The sequence below is a fragment of the Triticum aestivum genome, chromosome 6B (assembly GCF_018294505.1).
Source record: "Triticum aestivum cultivar Chinese Spring chromosome 6B, IWGSC CS RefSeq v2.1, whole genome shotgun sequence".
Classification (NCBI taxonomy): Eukaryota; Viridiplantae; Streptophyta; class Magnoliopsida; order Poales; family Poaceae; genus Triticum; species Triticum aestivum.
The window spans coordinates 308970506-308997215 of NC_057810.1; positions in this window are offsets into that span (position 1 = coordinate 308970506).

A 26710-nucleotide genomic window follows, 5' to 3' on the forward strand; every position below is an offset into this window, starting at 1 on the left:
GTGGTGGAAGAGGAAGGAGAAGGGAAGCGGGCTGTGGAGTAATGTTTTTTACCACAATTTCTTAGGAAACTGAGTGCAATAATTGAGTAGTTTTGAAAACTAGCAGTACTACACCTGAAACGGTTCAAAACCTATACTCCCTTGCCAGCGCGTGCTTCCCACGTGAAACGGTCAGCGTTGCCCTGGAGCGTCAGTGCCGCATTAATGCTCGGCCGGAGCGGAGGCGACCTCTCACTGGCGCTGGCTTTGAAGTGGCGCAACGGCCGAGAGAGCGCAGCTTCCCGGTGCACGCGACTGCTCCGCGTCGAGACTGGCCATAGGCCATGTTTGGATCCATGGGTTAGACTAGCCACAATTGTAAGTAACATACACTACTAACATACACATATCCCTAGACTATGTTACTACCTTCATAGTGGGTAGTAACAAAAGTGTGGTAACATGGAAAGCTTCATTTATTAGGTTATAGACTCATATTGCATTGGGACATGTGATGTTACAGTAACTAGCCAAGTTACTATAACTACCTCTCTCCTCATTAACTCACTGCCACATAAGCAAATTTGCTGAGTTGGACTCGATGTTACTGCTAAAGTTACTCCCACTATGGCTAGTCTTAGAGTTAGTTTGAGCTAGTTGGGCTCAAATAGCCCGAAAGTATCCAAGCATGAGGGTTTAAATTGGAGCAAGTTGCACCGAACCCACCAAAAAAACTATCCCACCCAAGAGGTGCTAACTGGAGATAGTTCTCATTGGGACCACTGAAAAATCACTTTTCTCTCTCCATGAAGTGCATTCATTGTCAATCTAACCCTGTCACCCAGACACCTCTTTGGCTACAGTTAGTTCAGGGTTAGTCATGAGTTAGTCTAACCTCTAGCTAAGTTAGAGTATCAAATAGGACCAGTATAGGATATGCAAGTTGCTCAAAGCATACATGCAAATTCATACGTGAAAGGATTTTTTCTTTTTGAAAACAGAACGTGAAAGGAATTTTTTTAGAATGCTCTTGGCATGTCGCTAACATGTGATGAGTTAACCGACCTCAATAGACGGCAGAAACGCCAGCCCGCCGCACTTTGATAGAGACGAGGAAGGAGAAGCGATACAGGCTGCTGGATTACTAGAAATAGGTGTCGCACGGAAGCCAAGAAATATGGTGATAGCGTGGGTTAGCCATGTACTAGTATGATGTAACTACACTGGGCTGCCGTGTTTCGTACTCTTCCAGTCCACTGTGGAGATGATTGGTTAATTTTATATCGCTGAATAATATTAAATATTATGAGTGCAGATGCTCCACCATGAGGTTCCTTGCTCCTTCTCGCCTTCTCGGTCGTCCGGAATCTATGTTCTTCCACTCTATTTTTTTACGTGAGCTTTGTTCATCCTTTTGCCAACACGCGAGACATCTAGCATCAAGGTGGACGTGTTATGCAAGGATCGTTCCATCTATATGAAGAACACGTGGGACTGGAACTACGGGACAGACATGTACCCAGGAGTGGACGTATGAACCTGAGTAATGTAGCGCAGTAAGTGAAGTAGAAAGGCACAAATGGTATGAACATGCGTGGCATATAGGGCGTGTTTGGTTGCGTTCTCGTCTCAGCATAGTTGTTCCCTCTTCATGCATGCTCAACTCAACACCCCTCTTCATGCATGCTCTCTTCATGCATGTGTCGGGGAAACTGATCCGCGAACACCTATGGGCCGGCGGACCGAGCCCCTTTCGGTTCGGCGGGGGGCGGAGATCGCACGAAGAGCGGATCGAGGCGAAGCACACGAGCAGTTTACCCAGCTTCGGAGCTCTCCGGAGAGATAATACTCCTACTGCTGCTTGTCTAATTGTATTGAGTTCTTGCTCGGGAGCGCTGAGTGCTACAGTACACACGAGCTGCTAACGAGACCGAGCGTGAGTGTTTTCTGCTTTCGAATCCCCTTCTACGTTGCGCATGGGCCTCCTTTTATATGCTAAAGGGGTCACCGACAGGTGGCAACGTAGACAAGGGTAAAAATGGAAAAGGAATTGTGGTTGGTACAGCTACCTGTACAGTGTATCATACCTAACCCTGACAGCAGGGGACAAAGGCATTAAATGCCCGTCTGCATCGCCCAAATAGTGCAAAAAGGACCGTCAGGGACACCACCACTCGCCACGATGGCAGTCTTGTCAGCGTCGCTTGCCACACACACCGCTGGCTGCACAGCCTCTCGCCACGCGCGCCTGGAAAGGCCCCAGGGCGACACGTTGGTAGATGTGCTAGAGCGCGGGTACAGAGTGGTAGCTTGCCGCGGCAAGCGCCTTGCCGCGGTCGTTGTCTTGTCGCGTCCGGAAGCTTGTCGCTCACCGGGCCTTGCCGGGACGCGTGGCGCGTCGCGGCAAGTTTCTTGAGATGCTTTGGTTGGCCTTCCCGGCAAGCTCCTCTTGCCGGGGCCTTGTCTCCTTGGCTTGAATACTTTGTTCTTGAATGGATCCAAAGGAACCACGGAGGACCTTGGCAGTCACCCAGCAAGCCTTGCCGCCGGGTGTTGCAACTGCCCGTGCACAAGTTCGGGATACTAGGGTACCCCTACTCTAGTACACTGACAGGAGCCCCCGGGCCTAGGCCACACACGGTGCCGAGAGCTGTTGGGCCAGGCCCGAAACAGGGCACGGGCACACGCGGCCTGGGTCACGCTGAATCTTACTCCGTATCCACCGCGCCCTCCCTGAACGACACGCGTTGAATGCGGCGTCGTGGGAGAGATCGTGGGTTGTTTCTTTATTCGGAAAGACGGAACGCTCGCCCCCTACCTCCTTATAAGCAGGGGAAACAGGGGCGGTTCGCCCATCTCGCCGGTTGCTACTCCAATCTCAGAAATCTCCGCCGCTCGCCCTTTCTTCCCAAAACTGAAAGAGAGCAGCGCTCCGCCCCCCATCGCCACCAGCATCACCAATGCCGTCGATCTCCCCCACCACCTCGCCATGGCTCCAAAAGCCGACAAGGGGAAGGTCGTGAAGTCGGCCGAGGCGCAGCGGCTCGCGGCGCTGCGGAAGGAGCGGGCAATCTCCCCCCCCCCTAGCTCAGCACGAAGGAGCTGAGGGAGTACTACTACCTCTTCTGGTCGACAGAGACGCGAGCGCATCCGCGTACGAAGGTACTCCCGGCTGCCGCTTCGGAACTGGCTCCGAATGGCTATCCTTTCTTCGCGCTGTTCTTCTACTGCAGGCTCTGAATTTTTCTGCGATATCATGAACACCTACGGGTTCCGCCTCCTTGACTTCACCCCCAATGCCGTTCTGACCATGGCAGTTTTCGCACATCTCTGCGAAAACTTTGTCGGAGTCCATCCAAATGTAGCTCTTTTCCGCCACTTCTTTATGCCCCGGGTTGAGAGAGGAGAGCCTTTATCCGGCGGAATTGCCTGGATCTCGAGGGCTGGCAAGAAGGAAGCATATCTGGAGGGAGAGCTCCGCAGCAAGTGGGAGGAATGGAGAGAAGAATGGTGCTGGATTGTCGAGGAGAACCTGCAGCCATTTATCGCTCAGCGCCAAGCCCCAATAGCGCGTGGCAACGATTGGAGCAACGTGGCCCCGGAAGATGATAGGCTGAAGATTCCCGTCACCCGGATCTTACGCCTCAGGCTTGCCGGGCTCACTGTAGGCGCCGTTGGCGCAGATTTTCTTCGCCGCCGCATCGCCCCCTGCAGGAGAGGAGGAGACCCGCCTGGGAGTTCCAAAACTCAGCGGATATCATGAGGCTGCGCCCGGGCCTCAACTTCAACTTCACTGTCCTGGAACTGGACGAGATGATCCTGGAGCTGTTCAAGCGCGATCCTCAGCATCCCGAATCGTTCATGTTACCGAGGGGTGTCGTTCCATTGTGCAACAACTCCTCGCTTGACCGCATCCGCGCAATGATGCTGTTGTGCGATTCGCATGGAATTGTCCCGACTTGGCAAGAGCCTGCAGACGACGTCGTGCGGGATTTCTTTGATGGCTTGGTAGAAGTGCCGGTCCGCGCTGATGAACAGAAGAGCCTTACTCGCGACACCACCGATGCGGAGATGCAGCGCATCGCCACTAGGCTGGAAGAGGCGGCGGCAGCAGCTGCCGCGGGCGAGTTCAGGTTCACCGTGGAGGAGGCAGAGGCAGCAGAGGCGGCAAGCCTTGTCGAGCGACAGGAGTTCGCCGGCGAGGAAGAGCTTGCCGGGCCTGAAGCTGAGTCGAGCGAGCCCGGCAAGGGAGAGCTTGTCGGGCCCGAACCTTCAGACAGCTTGCCGCAAGCGGAGCCCCCAGCTGCACCAAGAAGGCGTCTCTACAAGTCCGGGGATGTAGCGGGGCGGCAAACGAGTCAACAGCCGCCGTGCCGCGTGACATGCTCTACCGCGGCAAGCACTGTTACCGTGGGAGCGCCTCACGCTGCTACGGCAACTGGGACGGGGTCTTCCCGGTCCACCGCTACTGCCCCTGCCAAGCGGTCAAGGGAACCTACTCCTCCGCCTCGTCGCACCGGAGGCGAGCCAGACTTCTATCTCTCCGCGCTCAGCTCCGACGAGGAAGAAGAAGATTAATATTCTTCGCTGTACTTGTAGTTCTTCAATTCTTGCTGTTTTTGTCTTGTATCTGATTTGTTTTACTCTGAACCCGTTCCTTTTCAGGACTCTGGCCTAGAGAGTGGCGAAGAGAGCCAAGGTCCCGGTGATTGTCATCGAGGACGAACCCACCGCGACAGCAGAGGGCGTGTCCGAGACCACCTTGCCGGATCCGGCAACTATTCCCCAAAGCAGCCCCAGCACAGCCCCCAGCGTAAGTATATGGTTTGCTTCTTGCTGACAGGCGCTCATGGGTGCTCTTTTTTTTTGCTGATATCTGACTGCTGGTTTGTGCAGGAGCAGAGCAGCCTCACCAGGAGTGCCCGGAAGCCGCTGCCGAAATGCCATCTGCTTTGACTACACCGCCAAGGGAGGATTCCCCGGCAAGGGAGCGTTCTCCAGCAAGGGAGAACTCTCCGGCAAGGGACAGTTCTCCAGCAAGGGACGGCACTAGCGACCCTCCGGTGGTTGAGACCACGACTGCAGATCCTAGTACAGGTAATCCTCTTGCCTGAAAACTTCCCTTGGGTTCTTCTTCTTCTGATTTTCTTTTTGGATATTTGCTTGACTTTTCTCCTTTTTCCGTTCGTCAGATCCATCTGCCACGGAGCCAATGGAAACTGAAGGAGAAGCCAGCGCTAATGATCCCGCCGGCGAAGGGGCCACCAAAGCTGCCGCCGCAGAAGCTGGCGAGGGATCCGGCGATCGCACTGACGGCCCCGAGGCCGCAGGAGCGCCAGGTGCTACGCCGACCGCTGATCGCTCTGCCACTGCTGCAGCGCCAGGCTCCGAAGAGCCCAAGCCCGGCGCCTACTTGAAGGCCGGCGACGGCATCTTCATCAAGCTCCCCTGGGCGTCCAGCTCCAGGGCGCCGGTCGAAGGAGAAATCTTGGATGGAGAGGTGCTCGCCTCCGCTGGGCTGACGTTGGTCGACGCGCCAAGCAGCAGCAGCGACAAGCCTGAGGAGGAGCGGCTGCTGCGGAAGCTGCTGTCGCTCTACCGCGCCCGACAAGCCAAGCTGGCATCTCGAGAAGCGCTTGTCACGAAGGCAGGAGTGGACATCGAGAAGCGCGCGGAGGAGCTCCGGGGTCTCAGGCAGGAAGCTCTCCGGTCCCTGGCAGAGGAGCGGGAGCAACTTGCCGAGGAGCGGAAAGCCTTCCTCCTCGAGAAGGCTGAAGTTGAAGAGCAACAACGGCTTGTTGCCGAGAAGCTATCTGCGTAGGAAGGTGAGTTGGCGCAGCGCAAGGTCAACCTTGACAGCCACGAGGAGGAGCTTGCCGCGCGTGAGCAAACATTTGGCGGGGCTCTCAAGGAAGCAGAGGATGCTGCCGCAGCGGCCGAGGCCGCCAAGAAGGAGCTGGAGACGAAGATGGCACAGCTGGAGGCCGATCTCAAGGCGAGCCGCGAGGAGCTTGCCGCGCTCAAGCGTGAGCGCAAGAAGGACGCCGCTGCTCATGGCGAGCTACAGGGTCGTTTCACTGAGAGGAGCAAGGAGCTCAGCGCTGCCAGGGACTCCAATGCATATCTTGAGTTGAAGCTGGTTACTTTGACTCAGACGCTGGACGGCGCTAGGGATCGGGAGGTGGCCTTGACGGAGAAGGTCAAGGCCGACGAGGCGCTGCTGGCGAGTGCTGCTGCCGCCCAGAATGCTTTTAGGGAGACTGTGGAGCACTGGACCGAGGGTCTCGTGAACGTTGCCGCAGCCATCGACGGGGAGCTGGCGCAGCTGGGGATGGCGGATCTCGGGTACCCCTCCGATGAGCACCTCCAACCCAGCGCCAAGCTCAGCCTGTTCTTCAAGGGCGTGGCGACGACCCTCCAGCGACTCCGGGAGAAGATCCCAAAGCAGCTGGCCGATGAGTCGCGCAAGATCTGCGCGGGAGCTCTTCAAAAGGTGCTGGTGAAGGTGGCCTTCCGCAACCCAAGCCTCAACCTCACCAACGTCCTCAGGTCCCTGCCGCCGGATGCTGATCTGGAAGCGCTCAAGGCCCTTGTCGCACCCATTGTGGCCAAGGTGAGCGGGATCAAGAGGGTTGAGGGCGATCGCGTAGATTAGGCCGCTCGTTTTCTCTTTTTCTTTGTCGCTGCTGGTCATGTCATGAGAACAATCTGTTAGAGCTGCGATAAGCTATCTTGTAATATAACTCTATTTTGGGTAGAGATTGCTGTGTTATTTCCTTTACTTGATTCCTTCCTTTGTATGTTTTTACCCTACGCTTTTAGGGAACTTGTCGGCGCAGGCACCTGGGCCGCGAGTGCTGAGTGCGGGACGTCAGCAGCCTGCTGGCGGTGCCGCTTCCGACAAGAAACCTTGCCGCAACTAGTCGCAGCTCACTTACGTTGTTGAGCGGACTCGAAACAAAGTAAGGGCGCAACTAGCTAAGAGTTGGTTCCTCCACGCACAGGTTTTCCATACAAAGCACGGTCGTTCAAGGAAGATAACTTAAAAATTTAAAAACTGATTGCTCAAACTTTGGCAACTTAGCTTTTCTGTCGCTTGCTTTCCGGTAAGGCGAAACTTCCTTGAATGATGCCTGATCCACACCATTATCTTCTCCTTTCCCCCCGGCAAACTTGTGGGCGAGGGAACCTTCTTTTCCTTTTTGAGAAAAAGAAAGAAGAGAAAATAAAGATATGGAGCCTTACGGCTCGTTATTGCTTACCGGGGGTAGGTGCTGCACAAAGTGTCAGATAACGCATGCAAAGTAAAAAAGCATGAAATTGACAAGATGTGCGGAGCACATGAGCTTTACTTATGCACGGGGTCTGCGCCCGGCTTCGTACAAAGGATTACATGCAACATCGGCAAGACTTGTACAAAAGGTGGTTGCCAGAACAGGTTCCGGCAACCGCGCCTTACGGGTAAAACTTACGAAGATGCTCAATGTTGAAATTCTTGGCGGACTGAACGCGCCGAAGAACAAGGTCGCCTTCCTCGAGACTTCTGGCACTAAATTTGCGGCTATGGTAGCGGCGCAAAGCTTGCTGGTATCGAGCAACTCGTACAATGGCCTGAAGACGGTCTTCCTCAAGGAGCAGCGCATCATCTTGTTGCAACTGCTCTTGCTCAAGCTCATCATAAGCGAGCACTCGAGGTGACCTGTATACGATTTCCGTGGGGAGAACTGCCTCTGCTCCATAGACTAGAGCGAAAGGTGTCTGGCCAGTGGCTCGATTTGGCGTCGTCCTGATCGACCAAAGAACCACCAGCAGCTCCTCAATCCAGTTCTTTCCGCACTTGTGCAGCCTGTCAAAAGTTCTGATCTTGAGCCCGCGCAGCACTTCAGCATTCGCCCTCTCCGCTTGACCGTTGCTTCTCGGATGAGCAACAGAAGCGAAGCAGATCTTGGCGCCAAGATCTTGGACGTACTGCATGAAGGTGCGGCTCGTGAATTGCATGCCGTTGTTGGTGATGATCCAGTTAGGGATCCCGAAACGGCAAACAATTGACCTGAAGAACTTGACTGCTGATTGTGCTGTCACCTTCCTCACTGCCTCCACTTCCGGCCACTTTGTGAACTTGTCGATTGCAACGTACAAGTACTCAAAGCCCCCGACAGCCCGGGGAAAATGGCCGAGGATGTCGAGCCCCCAGACTGAAAATGGCCAGGATAAAGGGATCTTCTGGAGAGCTTGAGCTGGCTGGTGTATCTGTTTGGAATGGAACTGGCACGCTTCACACTTGGTTACTTGTGCAGTTGCATCCTGGAGGGCTATCGGCCAAAAGAAACCTTGCCGGAATGCTTTGTCGGCAAGTGCTCTTGCGCCAATGTGGTGACCACATATGCCTCCATGTATCTCTGCCAACAGCTTTTGTCCGTCTTCCCTGTGAATACACTTCAATTTCACGCCGTTAAGTCTTCTTTTGTACAGTGTGCTGTCGACAAAATGGTACATACTTGACTGCCGGGCTACTTTTTCCGCTTCTTCTTGCTCTTCAGGAAGTTCTCCTGTCTGAAGGAAACGGACAATCTGCTGTGCCCATCCTGGAGCTTGCGGCTTGACAACAAGGACTAAAGGCATATCTGCTGCTGCGGGAACATCCGCTTCTACGGCGAGAACCTGCGGTTCAGCCGGAGCTTGACGTTCCTCGGCAAGCTTGCCGGAGCAAAACTTGTCGGGAGCGTCTGGTTCAACGGAACAAGCCCTAGGGCTTGCCGGAGCAGACTGCTCCTCAGCACCCTTGGTGTTGATTTTTGATGACCTTCTTGGCGGTAGCTTCGGGGAGCTCTGCCGGAAAATAGTCACCAGAAATCAACTTCCTCTTCTTGCTCTGTCCAGTTGATGGCGTTACAGATGGTTGAGTCAGCTTGAGCACAAAAATCCCTGGTTCCACAGGTAACTTAAGTGCGGCGCACTTTGACAGGCCATCGGCAATATCGTTCTGAGCTCTTGGAACATGTTCCATCTGTAGGCCGTCAAAGTGCTCTTCTAGCTTTTTTACTTCATTAACGTAAGCCTCCATCAACGGACTCTGATAATTCTTGTTCACTTGGTGGACGACAAGCTGTGAGTCACCCCTGACAATGAGCTTCTTGATCCCAAGGTCCGCTGCGATCCTGAGACCGGCAAGCAAACCTTCATACTCTGCAGTATTGTTCGTTGCTTGCTCCTTGGGAAAGTGCATCTGGACTACGTACTTGAGGTGCTCTCCAGTGGGTGCGACAAGTAGCACGCCCGCACCGGCGCCTTGCAGCAAGAAGGCACCATCAAAGTACATCAGCCACTCTTTGCTTGCTTCCTCGACGGGGATGCTCGTTTCTGGAATTTCTTCATCTTGTGTTGGCGTCCATTCTGCCATGAACTCCGCCAATGCCCTGCTTTGGATAGTCGAAGTGCTCTCAAACTTGAGGCCAAAGCTTGACAGTTCCAGTGCCCACTCGACAATCCTGCCTGTTGCTTCTGGATTTTGCAGTATCCTCTTGAGCGAAAAACGAGCGACGACTGTCATCTCATGTGCTTGGAAGTAATGGCGCAGCTTTCTCGAGGCCATGAGAAGGCCGAAAAGCAATTTCTGCACACCAGAGTACCTTGACCTAGCCCCCTGCAGAAGGGAACTGACAAAGTAAACTGGGCACTGGACCATTCTCTTCTGCATCTTCTCACGCGCCTGCGCAGATCCATCTTTGTCGGGACCAGAGGTTGTCGGGGAAGTCCCTTGCTTGTCGCTGGATGCACCTGCCGTGGTTGCTGGCTCATCATCCGCCTCCCTCTCCGCCACTAACGCAACACTAACCACTTGATTGGTTGCCGCTATATACAGCAGCAACTTCTCTTGTGGCTTAGGTGCGACAAGTGTTGGAGTGGAGGACAGGTATTTCTTCAAGTCCTGCAGTGCAGCCTCCGCCTCTGGAGTCCATTTCATTGGACCTGCCTTTTTCAATATTTTAAAAAACGGCAGGGCACGCTCAGTAGATCTAGAGATAAACCTGCTGAGAGCAGCCACGCAACTGTCAAGTCTTCGTACATCCTTGACGCGCTTTGGTGCTTCAATCAACTCAATGGCCTTGATCTTGTCGGGATTGGCTTCAATTCCCCGCTGAGACATGAAGAACCCGAGAAGCTTGCCGGAGGGGACTCCAAACACACACTTCTTGGGGTTAAGCTTGAGGTTGATCTTGCGCAGATTTGCAAAGGTTTCGTCTAAATCTTGAATCAGAGTCGCCTTGTCCTTGCTCTTGACCACTATGTCATCCATGTAGGCTTCCACATTTCTGTGTATTTGTGGCTCAAAAGCGTCATGGACTACCCTTGCAAATGTTGAACCAGCATTCTTTAAACCGAAAGGCATCCGTACGAAACAGTATGTGCCACATGGGGTAATGAATGCGGTCTTCTCCTCATCTTCTTCTGCCATGAAGATCTGATGGTATCCTGAGTATGCATCAAGAAACGAAAGCAAGTCACATCCGGCCGTGGAGTCAACAATCTAGTCGATGCGCGGCAAGGGAAATGGGTCTTTGGGACAAGCTTTATTGACATAAGTAAAGTCGATACAAAGCCTCCATTTCCCATTTGCCTTGCGCACGACTACAGGGTTGGCCAACCACGTAGGATGGAGCACTCCTCTGACAAGGCCCCACCGTCAACTAGCATCTTAGTGACCTTGAGGTTGCGGATAGTTGGTGAAACCAACATCGGCAAGCACCCGACCGCAGTTATGCGATCAGGGTGGTCCTCAATATCAAAGATGATAGGCGTGCTAGACCATTTCAGAGGCTTGCGCGACTCGACGGGTGGTTCTGCCGCATTGACTTCCCGCACCCACTGCTTGAGCTGGCGGTGTGAAGTATGCAGAGAAGCACCGCCGTCAACGCACATGACATCTGTGGCTTTCTAGAACTCCTGCTCATTGGTCTAGTCATCATCCATATCTTCATCGTCGTCGTCATCTTCATCCTTGTCGCGGTGGTGGGGAGGTCTGTCTCCTTGTCGCTACTTGGCCTTGCCACGGCGTCCTCCTCAGCCGGGGCGTTTCTTGCCGGATCCTCCAGCACCTTCCTGGGCCTTCTCCTTGTCGCGTCGCTCGTATTCAGCGTTTTGCTGCTCGACAAGCTGCTCGACCTTCTTGCAGGTCTGGAGGTCATGGCCCTTGGTGCGGTGGATCTTGCAGTATTGCTTGTTGGTGCCGTCCTGCTTGTCGGCGACTGCCACAGCCTGGTAGTTAGTGCCTGCGGCAGTCTCCTTGCCAGAGCTACCAGCTTTGGCTTTCTTGGCGCTACCTCCGCTACCGGACTGCTCAACGACTAACACATCTTTGCCTTTCTTTTTCCTGTTGTTCCGCCGCCGGTTTTTCTTTGCCGGGGCAGCATCCGCACTATCAGATCCTCCTGCTTCTGTATTTTCTCCGGGGAGTTTCCTCCCTTCCTCAGCACGTGCACACTTGTCGGCCAGGGCATATAGCTCACTGACGTCTCTGATCTTGCACATCGCCATTTCCTCCCGCATCCTGCGATTTCGCACGTTCTGATGGACATCTAGGATGTTGTGCTGTACGCGGCTGAATCTCTGAATGTACTAGCGCAGGGGCTCTCCTTCCTTCTGGGCGAGCAGATGAAGGTCGCTCTCTTGGCCATGAGTCTTGTGGCCGCCCGTAAAGGCGCCGACAAACTGATGGCATAGATCTTCCCAAGAGGATATGGAGTTGTCCAGCAAGTGCATGAGCCAGGATCAGACATTGGGCTTGAGCACCAGCGGGAAGTAGTTGGCAAGGATCTTGTCGTCCTGTCCCCCGGCAGCTTGCACCGCGATGGTGTAGATGCTGAGGAACTCCGACGGATGCGACTTGCCGTCATACTTCTCTGGTACGTTTGACTTGAAATTCTTTGTGCTGGGCCACTGGACTTGCCGCAGCTCACGAGTGAACGCAGGGCAACCTACCGTGTACAGCAAGTCGCCTGGTTCCCCTGGCGCATGCATGTCGACAAAGGGCACAGTGCACTGGTCGGATTGATGCCGCGCTTCTCTTCGGTGCTCGATGCGAGTACGACCGTCTTCTTGCTGTCATTCGTGAAGAACTTGGCGTTGATCGCGACGAGCTCGTGGATCTGATGATGCGGTGGAGTCGCTGTCGAGGTGGATCCGGTGAGTCGGCGATCTTGGCCTTCGGGGTGGGGAGCGCATGGTGGTTGCACCCCCACCGGTTTCGTCGCCATTGGCTCGTGCCTGGCAGCCCTGCCGCGGCAGTGATGTACTCGGCTGCCGCGGAGTGTCGCCGTTGGCAAAGCCGATGAGACTCTGAATGGTGGCCCTCCATCCATCGATCTTGTCTGCCGTTGGGGGGTAATCTAGGAGCAGTTGAGCTCGCGCCAAAGCTTCTGCTGGAGTGGTGGGCGGCAGTGGCGAACGGTGCGAGGAGCGGGATATGCTCGGACTTCTAACTATGTTAGAAGGAGCTGTATCCCGTCCAGGTGACCGTGTCTCGCTCGTGCCAATATGTTGGCGTGCATGCTGGTCTTGAGCACCCCGAGACCCGCGAGCTCGATCTTGGTCCAACAAACGTATGGTACTGCGAATACCATGACGCTGTCGGTCCTGCGCCTCCTGGGATGGGCGCGGAACATGTACGGACGCCGAGGTCTGCGCAGTATTGTCCTTGGACCTCGCAGCACCGTGAGCTCCCTCGTCGATGTCCGTTCTTCCACCGGCGTCTACCCCATCACTCGTTTGCTCCGGTGGTGGTGGGATCGACATGGACGGAACAGTCGCCGCCGAAGCCTTCTTCTTCGGTGGCATGTCGATGGAGAAGATGAAGATCTGGCTCGTGTGAACGCCGGATCGCGTTCACACAACCTCAATGCCCCCTACCTGGCGTGCCAAAGATGTCGGGGAAACTGATCCGTGAACACCTATGGAGCCGGCGGACCGAGACCCTTTCGGTTCGGCGGGGGGCGGAGATCGCACGAAGAGCGGATCGAGGCGAAGCACACGAGCAGTTTACCCAGCTTCGGAGCTCTCCGGAGAGATAATACTCCTACTGGTGCTTGTCTGATTGTATTGAGTTCTTGCTCGGGAGCGCTGAGTGCTACAGTACACACGAGCTACTAACGAGACCGAGCGTGAGTGTTTTCTGCTTTCGAACCCCCTTCTACGTTGCGCATGGGCCTCCATTTATATTCTAAAGGGGTCACCGACAGGTGGCAACGTAGACAAGAGTAAAAATGGAAAAGGAATTGTGGTTGGTACAACTACTTGTACAATGTATCATACCTAACCCTGACGGCAGGGGACAAAGGCATTAAATGCCCGTCTGCGTCGCCCAAATAGTGCAAAAAGGACCGTCAGGGACGCCACCGCTCGCCACGATGGCAGTCTTGTCAGCGTCGCTTGCCACCGCGCACCACTGGCTGCACAGCCTCTCGCCACGCGCGCCTGGAAAGGCCCCGGGGCGACACGTTGTTAGATGTGCTGGAGCGCGGGTACAGAGTGGTAGCTTGCCGCGGCAAGCGCCTTGCCGCGGTCATTGTCTTGTCGCGTCCGGAAGCTTGTCGCTCACTGGGCCTTGCCGGGACGCGTGGCGCATCGCGGCAAGTTTCTTGAGATGCTTTGGTTGGCCTTCCCGGCAAGCTCCTCTTGCCGGGGCCTTGTCTCCTTGGCTTGTATACTTTGTTCTTGAATGGCTCCAAAGGAACCACGGAGGACCTTGGCGGTCACCCGGCAAGCCTTGCTGCGGGGTGTTGCAACTGCCCGTGCACAAGTTCGGGATACTAGGGTACCCCTACTCTAGTACACCGACATCATGCTTCTAGTGTATTTGTGCTAAACTAGTGTGGACTCATGCACCCTCCATACACTCTACCAAACACCCAAAAGTAGGTCGAGAAGGGAACTCTTGGGCGGCATTTGTCTCTTACTACATACTACCACTAAATGTTGTATGTGCAATGCACGGTGATGTTATGGAGTACGTGCCTAAGTACTCTACTACTACTATATTAGTTGGAGGCACATATTAACTTTTATATTTGTTTACGTGTATGCCCCGGGACCTTCCAACTAGACGTGTCTTTCTCTCCAGGTCACACTTTGTATCGTTCATACCACTAAGTACTACTACGTGTGGTCTCCGACCCAGAAGTGGAAGAAGTGGAGACGCTCTACCACACTGTTTTTTTACGCTGGGCTTTACCACGCTGTTCATGTCCCACTCCTTTCCCTGACGTGTGGGACATCCAGCACGTGCCATGTTTGGCACCCTTCGTCATAAGAGTTGAAACACTAGCATTCATCATGAATAAAAAATAATTATAAACCGTCAGTGATACTATTTTTTTGCGAACCAATCAGCAGTGATACTATACCATGCGGTTTCCTTGCTCCTCGATATCAGAAAGGATACTTCCGTTCGCCAACATGTGGGACATCGACCATCTTGGTGCACTTGCCATTCACGCAGAACTCCAAGGGAGAGTCACCCAGGTCGTCGCGCCGCAGTAACAATGACTAATGAGCTGTCAAATCACAGCCCCACTTCCCACTTTGAAGTTGCTCGGACAAAGGAACCATCATGACTTTGTTGAATTCCGCTTCTTGAAGAAAACTACTGTACCAGCAGTACTACTAGCTACAGTATTTACTCCAACAGAGGCCTCCTTTCGTTCATAGGATAGGAATATGAAAATCATAGGAAGTGAGATGACATGCATCTCAATTCCTATGGAGAAAGAGATGCCATTTGATGCTTAGGATAGGATTTTTTCCATTTTGTCTAGGCTAATGTACTGGTAATTTGCTCTAAACACTACAGTAGTAACTAGTAGTACTGGTACATGCTCATACTCAGACACAGACACACACACTAACTACTAGTACTACTACTTCTCACATGCTGGCCAGACGCCGTTGTTCTCCTTCCCGGCTTTGTCGGTGACACCCCATCATGCTTGGATCTCCACCGACCTCTCAGCAGCAGCGCATGCGTCCTTTTCTTTCTTGCGGCGGCGGGCCTCTCTTTTGTTGAGTGCTTTCTGGCTTTTCCACTCCCTCTGTGCGGCTTTGTTTGCCTCTTGCTCTACCGCCCATTCGGCCTTGGCATCTTCAAATTCCTCCCACATAGTTGTGAGGTCACGAGCGGCGATGAACTCACAGCGGGATACCATCGCTTCCCTAACACTTTGTGTGCGGTCGTGGGTGGCGAGGAACTCGGCACGACGAGATGCCATCGCTGCCTTACCGGTTAGTGTGCGGCGCGGTGGCATAAACGATGCTTGGTGAGAGCTGTGGGGTGGAGTGGCCGGACAACCGTATAGTGCATTGGTTTGTCAAGAGCTCAAGGACAGAAGACAAAGCAAATCAGGATTCCCCTTCAATCCTGGTCATTTATTACCGAGTAAAATGCATTGGCGGTCATCGAACTTGTCTTGATAGCTCACTTTGATCATTGTATACGAGATATGGTGATTATACGGTCATCGGCTTAGCGTATAGCTCCGTATTTGTATGGTTGACCAGTCAAATAGTCTGCATGCACCTCATCAGCTCATGTTCTTTATCTATCTATGCGGGCCTACCTGTGAATGGAGAAAGAAATACTGTAAAAACCAAAATTATGCGTATGTGGGGAATCAAACCACGGACTCGTCGCTGCAACACACCCTCGTCAGCCAAATGAAAATGAAATGCTTCGCGTTTGACACGCACGCTCACGCTGTCAAAGCATGCTAATGCAGGCACATCGCCCTCTAAATCAAAGTCCTGCTCATGGTGCAACGCAAACGGCGAGCCCATCACCTGCGCGCCCCAGCGGTGCCTGACATTACTGTTTAGACGTTTGATGGAGGCCTACGCGAACGCCGAGCATGTATTCACCTGGCTCAACAGAAACGGTCATACTCGGACCCCCTTGCTCATGTATATCGTCCATCACAACGACAAGCTATAAAACAGCCTAAGCTAGAGAGGGTACTATGGTAGTATGGTACGAAGTATGTACTATCGTGAGCGACCGATCTTAGTGCCATTGCACATCGAAACCCCTTCCATCGCTAGCGTGCGCTTCCCGCCTGAAATGGTCACCGTCTCTCTAGAATGTCAATGCCGCATTCACCGGACTTAACTACAGGTGCAATTGGTGTGTCACTGACATGCGGGCCAGACGCCCGTTGGGCCCACATGTCAGTAACCCAAACGCATCTGCAGTTAAGTCACTGAAGCAGTGTCCGCATTCACGCCCGACGAACCTACTCTGGCGCCAGTTGTCCATCCGTCTGCCACGGCTCATTGCCATTCGCCTGCTATATGAACTTGAGCCCCAACTCCTAGCCATAGCCAAAGACCCACACTTATTCTCCTCCGGTTCCTTCCTTCTGTCGGCACAACTTCAACCATGGCCTCCTGGCGCTCCGGAGCTCTCTTGGACGTACTGTCGCAGGAGCAGATGAGGGACATTGCGGCTCCGCTCCGGGTGCGCTCCAAAGCTCTCTTTGACGTACTGCCGCCCTCCACCGCCACGACCATGAAGCCGGCGCGCGTGCGCGGGCGCAGCCGGTAGCGAGGAAGAGTAGTACACGGTAGGTCGCCACCGCTCTGGTCCCGGGAAGGCCACCGCTACTCCACTCAGTCGACACCAAGCTTGGTGGGGTAAACATCAGCAGCCGATTAGCCGCTTGACGGCGACGTGGAGGCGGAAATCTTCAGAACCTTGTGCTCCGGCCGGAGGAGGAGGTTATCGAGGCGGATGAGGAGGAGGCAAAGGCAATGGCTGGCTTTCTCGGGTTCATGGCCGGACATGGTAGTCGGGCGCCGACGATCGTTTGGATTAGGTTTACAGTAGGTTTAGTACGGTTTGTGTGAAATATGTAATGAATTTCGTCTAGTTTGTAGGAAAAGTTTTTGAAATGTATTGAATTTCATCCAGTTAATTTCATCCGGTTAATTTGAAATTTCCTTTGTTTGCACGAATTTCGTCCGATTAGTTCATATAGTTGTCGAAAGGTATGCGGGCAGCATCGGATGGCATCCATCAGTGTCCTCGGACAGATGCCGGTGTAAATTTGTGGGGCAGCACTGGTGATGCCCTAACTATCATGCTATAATCGCTAACAATCCTCCATTATTTGGCAGGGAATAGTTATCCCTCGATCAAAATCAGATCCGCGGTGTTTCGCACTCCTCCCGCGTAAGAGTGTAAACTCTTGCTTACATAGAAATGGAGCAAGTGGACGGCACTGTAGCACGTCATATCACTCGAACTAGCCCGCCTAACAAGCGGGAAAGCACCGCCCTCGTCATTTTGTTCTGGATTTCTATCAATCCATCGTGCAAAAATGTTACGCTTCGCAAGTTCTAAAGGAAAAGGTGGCACACTTACGACTCGTATGCGTCGCAACCCCGACAGTCCGCCTCGCACGCCGCTCACCAGACGGGACATGCGTTGTCTTGCAGTTTCACTAACATGTGGGACCGTAATTGAATAAACCGTCGATAGCCGAAATCTAATCGCTCGGCGGGTCTCGGCTGAGAAGAGAGAAACGGGGGAGGGAGAAGATATCGCCCGCCCACCGCGTACGGACTCCAAGAAATATGTGGTGATAATGTGAAGTGGGCCATGCTGGAGTCCGGACCGCTTTCGGAGCCTGCTCTCACCGCCCAGGCCCTCAAGACTCCAGCTGCCCGCTGCATGCATAGCAAGTAGTCCCCGCTTATGTGGAGGAGAGAGAGCCATTGACAAAGTCAAGGAGTAACAGTGGAGACAATAGCTTTCATCAAAAATAAACAATGAATACTTGTTGCTCGTCCTCTATATCGGAAAGAATACTTTCATTTGCCGACATGTGGGTCGTCGACCATCCTGGTCCACCTGCCATGCACAAAATTATCCTGGTCTACCCCGGTCGTATCGCAGGCCCAAACTTTCCCACTGTAAATTGTTCGGACGAAGGAGCCATCATGACTTCGTTGAATTCCACTTCTTCAAGAAAACTTACTGTACCCTCAATACTGCTACCACACGCATAGACTGGACGGCACTGTACCACGTCATATCACTGAAACCCACTTGGCCAAACTAACCCGCCTAGGTCATCTATTTTGGAATGGAGGGAGTACGTCTCTGCACTGCTATGATTTTGTGTTGCATGTTCTCTGTACTTTTGCTACGATTTTCCTACCCTATGAACCAAATGAGGCCTGAATGTATGTCGACTATTGTCTGATCGATCGCTAAGCCTACAATTTTAGGAGCTAGGGCTATTGGCCGATCGACGAGGGATAAGTATAAGCGTACCACAAGCTCATCAGCCCCAACATTTCTCTTTGGTGAGTGTTTTGCAAGTATTATAGCTCGCATAGTATCTAGCCTACTAACACCAAGAATCATCAAACAAGCCCTACTGATATGATAAACAGTTCAAACTTACATCTAAGCATGCCATATATTACATCAAAATCTGGTGAGGATACATCTGTTTCCATAACTCGGAGAGGGTTCGCATGATTCATCGCATGATTCACTATCAAACAAAAGTAGCAAGATCCGCCCACACAAGACAGTGCACTAGCCCTAAGATGGTTTGATAACATGCATCATTCTGGTAATTAAACACAGGGCAATGCAAACTACCCTCAAGGATTAGCGCAATCAACTATTTCTTGTCATCGATCTGTCGGGCAATGACCACAGCACAGACAGCAGCATGGGAATTGATTTCTGGGGCGATGTCCACAGGACTGACCGCGACATCGGAATCGATCTCTGGGGCGATGTCCACAGGATGGACAGCAACATCGGAATCGATCTCCGGGGTGATGCCAACAGGACGGGCCACGACATTGGAATTATCATGGACAACCTGCACAACCCTAACATATTAGCAAGCACATTGCAAATAATCAAAAAGCATAACTATGGTAATAAGCCATTATTTTTTACCTTGTGCAGCTCACCGGGGTATCTCATCCCTCCGAGGGCCATCTCCTCGTCCTCGATGGGGGCCATCACCTTGCCAGGGGAATACTGCTTCTCAACAGCGACTATCTCCTCAAACTCGGTCTTGAGCCTCACATAGGTAGCAATCAGAGTTCCTGGGGTAGGCACAGTGGGGCCCTTGCTGTTCTTCCAACTTTCTTTGAGGAGTTCGTCCGCCAACGTCCTCAACTCTTTGGCCAGTGCTTGTTTCTTGGAGTTCTTCGTCTCCATGGGTTGGTCCGCCAACATGGTCAACTCGTTGGTCGGTGCTCGCTTCCTGGAGATCGCTGTCTCCAGTTGGTTGTCCGCCGACAACTCTTTGCCTAGTGCTCCAGGATCCATCAATGAACTGACAAACAAAAAGCAATCGAAAGGAAACCACAATCGCAATGAAAACAGGAAAAGAAAAAGATGTGAGAATCGGTCGGTGCTTCGCAAAAAGAAGATTATTGGAATGAAAATATAGCAACATAACTGATTTTCCCACCTTTCCTTCGTCGGTACAGAAGAAAAATGGCAGAAGTGAGTAGCCTGGAGTGAGGTTTTCTTCAAGAAAGGGAAGAAAGGGCTTGAACAAGCGTTCCAATTAAATGATGGTTGCTTCGTCCAGTCCAACTTGGAGGCCACCTTACCACTGCTGGTAAAGGTGTGGGTTTTGTGATATGACGGGTCATGACGGCCACACTGGGGTGACAGGTGAGTCTCGACTATAGCACCTCGCTGTGATTTGGTGGATGGCATGCGGGCCCGGATGCTTTGAAATGTCCCGCATGTAGATAGAGCGGCTAGCCGTATAGGAGTGCTCAATATTGTGCACCGCGACCAAGGCGGAGAGGAAAACGAGAGAACTACGTAATTAATGCATGATTTTAATTAGGGTAGTTTTGTAAAGTACGAGATACATTCCTCCAATCGCAAAATGCCTTGGTTCATGAGATTTGAGATTTGAGCCCTATAAACCGGAAGGGAGGGGGTACTGTACACGGTGTAGTCTAGTCACTTGTTGAAATCTCTAGAAAGGCAAATACTCCTTTCCGGTTTACAGGTCTATACTACTCCCTCCGTCTAGGTGTGTAAGTCATCTTACGGAAACCAAATAGTCCCAAAACACTTAGGCGCGGTGCATTAATTTCTACCTTGTTTCTTGTTTCTTGACATACGTATCAACCAATGAGAGATGAGAGGTGTGCATGCTTTTAATGACTTTCAATGGCTAGTTCATTGCATGGAATGCTATTAATTAGCAAATAAACATTGGTGACCCCAGGAGGAAACGGTGCTAAGCGCGTGGACCAATGCAGAATGAATATCAACCAATGGATAATGGCTAATTTTTTTAAAATAATACATTTTTTAATTAATTTTCATAAATATTACGCTGGGTAAAAAAATTAAAAATAATACACCGTCGGCCCGCTGCAGGCCGACTGGGCCTAGTCGGCCCACAGCAGGCCGATTGGATTCCAGTCGGCGTACAGCTGGCCGACTGGCCCCTATCGGCCCATTGTGGGCTGATTGGGTCCTGTCGGCCCACTGTGGGCTGACGGGTGCTAATTGGTCCGCTGTGGGCTATTTGTTTTTGCAAAAAAATAGGCATAAAAAAATATATGTTTAAAAAAATGTTAATCATGTAATTAAAAAATGTTAAACGTGTATAAAAAATGTTCCTGATGTATACAAAAAATGTACAATATATATGAAAAAATGTTGACATAAAAAGTATGTTTTAAAAAGTGTTAATCATGTCTTTAAAAATTGTTAAATGTGTGTATAAAAAATGTTCCTTATTTATACAAAAAATATAGAATGTGTATGAAAAAAATTTGACACCAAAAAATTATGTTGGTGAGTTGGTGACAAAAAATAAATCAAGGTTGTGAAAAAAATATGATTGGTTGCTCTTTTTGTATCGAACTGGAACATTTTCTCAAACATATTTTTTTGGTGTCAACTTTTTTTCAAACACATTCTATAGTTTTTTTATAGATAAGGAACATTTTTATACACACATTTAACAACTTTTAATCATGTATTTGAAAAAATGTCAACTTTTCAAACATATTTTTCAAACATAATTTTTTGGTATCAACTTTTTTTCATACACATTCTATATTTTTTGTATAAATAAGGAACATTTTTTATACACACATTTAACAATTTTTAAATACATGCTTAACACTTTTCAAAACATATTTTTTATGTCAACATTTTTGCATATATATTGTACATTTTTTGTATACATGAGGAACATTTTTTTATACACGTTTAACATTTTTTAATTACATGATTAACATTTTTTTAAACATATATTTTTTATGCCAATTAGCTCCAGTCGGCCCACAGTGGGCCGACAGGACGCAATTAGCCCACAGTGGGCCAACAGGGGCGAGTCGGCCAGCTGTAGGCCGACTGGAATCCAATCGGCCTGCTGTGGGCCGACTAGGCCCAGTCGGCCTGCAGCGGGCCGACAGTGTATTATTTTTGAAATTTTTTTATCCAGCGTAATATTTATGAAAATTAATAAAAAAATTTATTATTTAAAAAAAATTAGCTGGATAATGGAGTTTAATTGTTAAACAATAGCAATTTTGTCTCATGCAAGAGCCTAGCTAGTACTCAAGGAACCGCACCGCATGAGCGTTCGCAACTGCCACATTCGGTTTGCGCTTGGCTCTTCGCCTCTTCAAGAAGACGAACAATGATGTTACTCCTACTTCTACAGTATCGAATCCACTGCTGCATGTCCGTCCACCTCGTGCGGGAGGGATAGCGTGTAGCGAAAGCTTGTACTTACTGCTCCTGCCTTTGTGTCTATGATAGGTGGGCCCAATAGGTGGTTGGCCCCCCTATCATGCTGCCAAAGGCAGGTGCAGTTAAGGCACCAGAGCTCAGTCCGCGAGGGAGAGGGTGTTGTAGTAATCAAATTTCTCGGTCTTGTACGAGTTGACGCGACACATCAAAGCACAACACTCGATAAAAGTCTTTTTACACATTTCAAATGGGCTACTTCGTATGTAGGAGTAGACATATTCTGCTTCGTATGTAGTCACTTGTTGCAATCTCTAAAAATACTTATATTTGGAAATGGAGGGAGTACAACGCATGCATGCATGCCGTGACTTTCCTTTTGATACTTGCATGTGTTGATTTGATGCACCTTGCCACATTTTGACTATAAATTTAATTAACCAAATTGTCATGCATGTCACATAAAATTACGGGGCTGTTTGAATTGTGACTATGTTTGTCTTATGTTGCCACATTATTTTTCCCACACTTGCCACACTTGCCTAACCTGAGTTGCTCAAATTGTTAGACACACTTTGGCTTACCTAAGGAAATCTTGCCACAATTTTTGTGTCTATGACATGTGGGGTTCACTACTAATAAAAAAATTTCTTGTCTTAGGTTTGGCTAATAGAAAAGACTTTAGGAACGGAGGGAGTAGAAAATATAAATAATAATTCATGGTGGGGCAACCCACGTTTCCGCTAATTTTAGCCATGGGCTTGTTCACAATTTTTATGAGGGGTGGTTGTTCATTTAATGGAGGGACTTGTAGTACCAGACTTGAACAATACAAAGTGCGACCTGGCACACCGTAACACCACTTGGAACAAGCGGGTAGCTATCTCAAAAAACAATCAACAACTAAAAAAACCCGCGACCTGACATGTAGTAGTACACAATTTTAAACGATTGTTTTGATGGAGTGAAAAAGGAAAACTGCCCCACTACTTATATATAGGCCGGAGCCTCCGCGCTTGCTTGCTAGGGTTGCTCTATTCACACACTCTCATCCTCTCGAGATCTAAACAAGATAGGGGTAGTAACACTGTCTTTCTCCCTTCAAAAAACACTGGCTTTCTATCCTCACCGCTGGTTATAGATCCGGACGTATCCCCCTCCGCCGGTGAAGGGGAGGAGGGGCAGCATTTAGGCCGTTGTTGACAGCGAGGGAGGAGACCCACTGCCGGCTTCACCGTTATCTCTAGCCGAGCGTCGGTGCGGGAGGTCCTTCGATCCCTTCGTCGTTTCCTGTGGGCGGATCCGGCCTCCCGCCGCCCACCTATCCATATCCCGACGACCTTCAGGTATATCTTCATTCGAAACCGCCTTAGCTCTACTTCCCCAGCTCGCTACGTTGCTGCATGTGCATCATTTTCTACCTCTCAGCCCCTCTCGATCGGATGGTCCAACGTCACCTAGTTTTTTTCTTCTATTGTTAGAGGTAAAGCTACTTCATGGAGTCGAATCTTGTACTCCCTCTGTCCGAAAATACTTGTCATTGAAATAAAGTGGGGGTGGGGGGATTTAGTATGTACATCGGACTTGGTACAAATAGGAAGGAAAGGGGATGAAAGTAGTACAGACTGGTCATCCTACCGGTCTCTTGGTCGAAAAGGGAAATATAGGGGTAACGCTGTACACGGTGGTATGACCAGGACTAGATTTGCTATCTACACATAGGAGTAGGTGGCTAGAGTGAACAACAATGGGACCAACCCAGATATGTTTCTTGGATGTTTGTTTCTCGGGGCAACAAACTATGAATAAACACTTTATGCCCCTTTTTACGTACATGGTGTTGTAGTGCTGGTGCACCCACTGTCCCATGCCCTTATACCAGATATGTAGGCTCCGGTCAGAATAAAGGGGCAGAAAACATAGGTCTTGATGAAAATAGAGGAATAGGAAAGGAATGTAGGTATAAAACTATGAACAGCGAACCGGAGGAAACTCTCAAGAGAATGTGTTTGGATGGACTACGAAATGTACATATTTGTTTTTTTAGAGTAGCATGCTCGGCAGTATAAGATGCTATTTGTTTATTCAGCTGCATAGTGACTACTCTTGTCCTGACCTCACGTACCACACATATGTTGATTTTTTTATTCCGGCAAACACAACACAACCTGTCTAACGCATGGCAGCGAGTGCCTGCCTCGGGCTTCCGCCCAAAAAATGAGCAGCGCGTGGATGTTTCTAATCCAATGGAATCAGTACTACCAGACCAGCTTTCCTATGAAACACTATTCACCTTTCCCATGTTCCGAAAGGTTGGAAGGGAAAGAATACCGTAGGAATTGTGTTCCTATGAAAATCCTGCACCAAACCTGTGAACCGAACGCAGCCTTAGCTGTTCTTAATATAATGTCCCTGGTAAAAATGAAGCCATGCCACTGTCTTTGCCTGTAATTGTTTGAGACTCTGACAAGTTTAGCCAAATGTTTTTGCCTGTAATTGTTTGAGACTCTGACTATTTCCTCTGTGCCTTTTTGTGCAAACAGGGATATCCAATTCACCTGGTTGCTGTTGTGACCTTTTGGTGCACTGCACACAAAACTCTTAAAAGAAGTGACTTTTGTGTTGTTTAACTGGAATGTCAGAATGAAACAATTGGTTCATTTTGGTGGAACTGGACAAAGGGAGATCTGTGTTACAATACTCATCATCCATATTGGCACCATAACCTTCCTTTAGGTTAGAATGATATTTAATGCATGTGTTCATCTCTATTATCCGACTGCCATGAAAAAATAATGTTGTTTTTACTAGTACACTTGTACTCCCCCACTGACAAAACCAATTCTGAATTAGAAGGCCAATCATGTACTTGGTTTCACCAACTGGTGAGGAGATAGAGAAACAGAGCATAAAGAGGAAGAAGAAGACGAATAAACAGTGCCAAGGCGATCTTGCTGAAGCCAGAGGCCTCAGTCGAGGTTATTCAAGGGCTTCGGCAACGACTACCTTACATGTGAGACGATCCTCCAAGGATCCCTTCCACTTCTGTTGTCTCATTTAATTAATTAGGAGTACTTAAGTACCACTAATTTATTACTGCCTAATTTTCCTGTTGGAGTTAAACAAATCTTTTGTAGGACCCTATGCTGAATCATGTACGTGTGAATGTTTGTCTATGGAGGTGAATCATGTGGTGGAGTAGGGAGGTTATATTATTAGTGTCATGACATAATAGTGCTATTGTTTTCATGTCAATTTATTGCCATTGGTTCAATGAGGCAATGTTTTGCGTATTGTCCATCATGAATTTGATGCTACTGTTTGAGTAATATGCTAATGTCTTCCTATCCTTTCTCACTAAGCTAATGAAGGTTTCACCTTGTTCCTACTTGTGCAAACAAGCATCATGTTGAGACAATCATACATTTTAGTGGAACTACACAAGACAATACAATAAACTGTATCCCAGCCAGTGCTTTAACTCTGCTGGAAGTTCTTGATAATCTTTAGCACTGGTAAACAAGAGTGATTTCAACCATACATTTGAAGTGCACAAAAATATATACTATTGTGTGATTCTAGTGAGTGCTTTATCATCTCTTATGGGACTACATGAATAAGCTTTTTTTCTCAGGTTGGTACGGGCCTAAGGCCTTCATCCATATTAGTTTGTTGTCGTCTCTATTTGTATCATGCTACTATAGTGAGAAACTACTTTATCTTTGCACTTTTAAGTTTTGCAACCTATGATAAATGGCAATGCTTTGAGTCTTGAGTTGAGCTAATTGGCACTGATTAAATAAACTAATACCTCTCTTTAAGCAAGACTACTATGTTGCTAACTTTACCCATTAAGATAATGAGGGTGCTTCTATTTGTTAGTGTATGTTTCATCAACTAGTCCAACTATTACAGTAATCTCACTCTCTCAATATATGTGACAATAGGGATACTCGATTTTGGTGTAACTGCACAAAAACTTTGGGTGCTTCATTGCCTCGATAGCTTCCGTCCTTTCCTGTCAGTCGCTAATCTCCGCTTGCTTTCTTCCTTTGCTGTCAGTCGCTTGGCTTATCTCGGCTTCCAATCAAAAGAAATAGTAATTGATATGCTACCTCACATAGGTTGGTACTGGTCTTTATCCTGATTATTGTGCCTGTCATATGTATTGGTAATTTGGTATTGTGCTATTGTTTGCCGATTTCATAAAGGAGTAATTTGGAGCCTGAACTCGCAGGCAAATCATTACATCGGGTGATTTCAGTAGAACCGCACAAAATGATTAGATGGACAGGTACTTATGCTACTGCTATGTACTCCAAAGTTCACTCAGACAAGCATCAATGTTGACAAGAAGTGCCTATATTCATTTGAGTATCAACCGGTGTCAACCAATTGTCAAACTCCAAGTATTAGGAGAGTGAACGCCAAAAATATTGCTTGGTGCATAGCCCAGAAAAACGCAGTCCAGTCTTTGGTCCCAACTTGTGCCTTTTGGTTATCGGCACATATGGTAGCGAACTATATGGCATGGAGTCTAAAGATTCCAGACAAGTTGGTTGACACGTATATTCATCTGGCACTTAATCAGTCTGCATGCCAAGGATGCTCCATTTCAGTTGAGCTGCACAAAAAATTTGGGTGATTCATTTTCTCAACCGCCTCCTTTCTCGTCTGCAATGTAGAAGTTTTGCGAGATACATGACCAAGATGAGCCAGTAAATTAGTTGGATGAAAGTAGTGTCCAAGTTGCTCAAACCTCCCTCGGCACGAGGCCACTATTTGAGGATAAACCTACAAGCAAAGTTCAGATTGTCTGTGCTTCCTCTTATGTACTCGAAAGTTTACTCGTACAAGAACTATTTTTAGCAAGAAGTACCCCCGATTGAACACCATTTACCAGTCTGTACCCTAGGTAATTAAAGTTCATCCATGGATCATATTGGCTGTGATCTCAATCATTTGGATGCATAAACATAC